We start from the raw sequence: 3,128 nt of genomic DNA on the forward strand, positions 1-3,128 counted from the left end.
ACTCCAGGCTGGCTTCCCCAGTCCGGGACGATTGGTTCTGAGCCTCTAGCCGCCCTGCCTGATTCCCCTAATTGTGGAGCGGGTGAGTGGGGTGACGGGGGGGAGAATGAAGAAATGGGAGGAGAGGTGAGGAGAACAATACAGGAATAGGAAGGGAGGTGAGGGAAGCGGGGAGAAAAGGGGAGGAGAAAGGATGGGAAGCCCCAAGAAGGTGAGAGAGAGAGAGGAGAGAGACAGGAGGTGGGGGGTGGAGAGGCAAGGAGGCCGAGAGCATTATCAGCACTTAAAAAGCAGCGGCTCAGTTCTTTGGCACAAATAATGGCTTTTTATGAATAAATCATGTGTCAGACGCCTCCCAGGGAGTGGGCATGGAGGGGGGCGCGTCTGCTGGGCTCCAAGGCTGGCAGAGAAGGGCCAGTTGCAGCCCCCCAGCTGCAGGGGCGTTGTCCCCTTTCTCCTGAGGGGGCCCAGCAGGACAGACGCTGGCTCTGGAATACCACTGGCCTGAGCCTGGCAGAGGCGTCTTTACTCTGAGGTGGTCTCGCTGCTCCCTGCTCATAAGCCTGGCCCCATCCCAGGGTAGGGAGTGTCCCGATGCTTCCCTCCCCAACCCTCCCCCAGCAGAGCAGCCCAGAAGACGCTCCTGGCAGGCTACCACCTCTCTCTGGTGCACCCAGAGAGAGGTATGTGCCAAGACGCCAGACACACCCAGAGAGGGAAGCATGCAGTGCACAGACTCCATAGCCCCGGGCGCACATGTGGGCACACTGGGAGATGGATACGCTGTAATTCCCAACACACACACACACACACACACACACACACACACACACACAAGCTCACTCAGGCATGCGCACAGACAGGGAGACCCCAACCATCACCCAGCCTGCCCCTCACCCAGCACGCGTGCACACAGGCCCACACCGATGCCTATAGGGCTACATGGACACACACAGACCTGCACACGCATACCAGCAGCCCACCCTCCATCAGCTCGGGGTGGGGGCAGCTCTGCAGCCCATATGGAGCCCAGACCCAGCTGGGCTCTCCTGGAGTCTGCTTGTGGGCTGGGGCATCTGTCCCAAGGGAGAGTCCATCAGCCTCTATAGGCTCCCGACCCAGTGAGGACAGCCAGCACACCCCACAGTGAGGTCTTGCCCCCCCCCCACCCCTTAGCCCAGGACCTGTAAAGGTTCTGCTGGCTCTGAGCTCGGTGGGTGCAGTGCCCAGAAGCAGTGGGGGCCACGGGAAAGCCTGGGCACTGGAGGTACACAGTGTAGGCAAGAACCCTGCTCTGCCCCTTGCCGGAAGTATGACCTCAGAGAATAATTCCAATCTCGTTCACTCCTCAAAATGGGTCTGAGACAGGTGCGTCTGCCCCAACTTCCAGACCAAGAAAGTGAGGCTCCCAAAGGTAAGAGCACTAGGCATTATTTCTAGGGCCACGCCCTCCTCACACTCTAGGAGCTCAGTGTCCTGGGTTTCCTCCTTCTCTCCCTTCGGCTGCTCCTTCTCAGCAAGTGGGTTCCTCCTCCTGTGCCAGTGTGTTCTTAGGTGTTCCCTGGAGCAGCCCTGGGGCCGCCCTGCTCTTCCCACTCAGCACCATCCCCCAAGCCACTCCTAACACCTCCGTGACAACCTCTGTGCTCTTGATTCTTCCCTCTCCGGGGTTTCTGACTCCACGATCCAGCTGAACATCCCCAGGCCACCATGTTGCCCAGTGCCAGGGACTGCCATTCACACAGTGGACATAGTGCTGAACAACCCTCCCAAATCCCAAGGCTTCCATAGAATCTAACTCAGATGGAGCCTGTCTGAGGCTGGGCATGCCACCTTCCCCTGGGCTCCTCCTGCCTCGATTCTCAGGGAATGGCCCTATCTGTCCAGTGCCCAACTAGAAACCAGACACCTCTTTACTCTTCCCCCTCCCTCACCCCCTGTGTCCAATCCCAAACCAGTCCCAATGATTCTCTATCCAAAACTTATGGGAACTCATCCTTTCCCCTTCTCCCCCCACTGCTCTCCCCAATCCCTCCTGGTTTGAGTCACCAACAGCACCGCTGGCCCGGTCACTGATCCTCTCCCTCTTCTGGCCCATCTGCCTCTCCGGCATCAGTAATCTCTCCATCTCGGAGCTTTGGCCACACTAAACTGCTTTTGGTTCTGGAACCCACGTGATCTCGACTCTGGGCCTCTGAACATGCCATTCCCTCTCTGTCTGAATCCCTTCCCTTCCCAATGCCAACTCACTCTTCAAGGCTCAGCTGAGACAGCACCCCCTCCAGGTACCTCCCGATGCCTCAAGCCCGGGACAGGTGCGGCAGGGTCATTCATTCCCACAGCCTGTCTCCTCCATTCATCACAGCTCTGATCGATAATCTCCTGTTTACTCACTTGTGTCCCCTTGAGCCTCTAAGTTACTTGAGGGCAGACATTGTGCCTATGATGCTCTCTCTGGCAGTCCCAATGCTTGGTGCAAGACCTTGGCACTTAAAGGCGCTCGCTATGGGGAAGTGAGGGAAAAGTAAAAAATAAAGATGCCCACGGAAGCTTCCATGGATGGATGAATGAATGAGTGCAGGGCTGAGCACTTTACATACCTTCCTCATTTCCTCCTCAGCCGAAATCCACCTTCTGGGATGCTACTCTTCTGTGGTCTAGACCAGAAAAGTAAGACTACAGAGGTTGAAAACTTGCTCATGGTCACCGAGCTGGCAAGTGGCAGGGAGCGGATTCAAAGAGAAGTCTGTGTGCCTCCAAAGGCCTCCCTTCCATTATCCCAACAGGCCTTCCCAAACCATTCTCCCTCACAGGTCCTCTTCTCTCATCTGTACAATGGGAACAAAAATCATACCTAATGCAGGACCCGACACGAACAGGTTCTCAACGAATATCTGTGCCTTCTCTCCCAACCTCTCAGGCTTATGTATTCAGGACAGAATTTCCCCAAACCAGAAACTTCCTGCATGCATATGTTCACACAAACAGGTGCAGAGCTCCACACAGGCACATCGCCAGCGTCCAGAACTCAGTAGGCGCTTAACCAATGTGTGTTGAGCAGACAGGCATCAGTGAACGCTGACATATACTGAGACACAAAACCACAATAGGGGCTCAGGCACAGGGAC

This window comes from Panthera uncia, assembly GCF_023721935.1.
Source record: "Panthera uncia isolate 11264 chromosome C1 unlocalized genomic scaffold, Puncia_PCG_1.0 HiC_scaffold_4, whole genome shotgun sequence".
In the NCBI taxonomy this organism is placed as follows: Eukaryota; Metazoa; Chordata; class Mammalia; order Carnivora; family Felidae; genus Panthera; species Panthera uncia.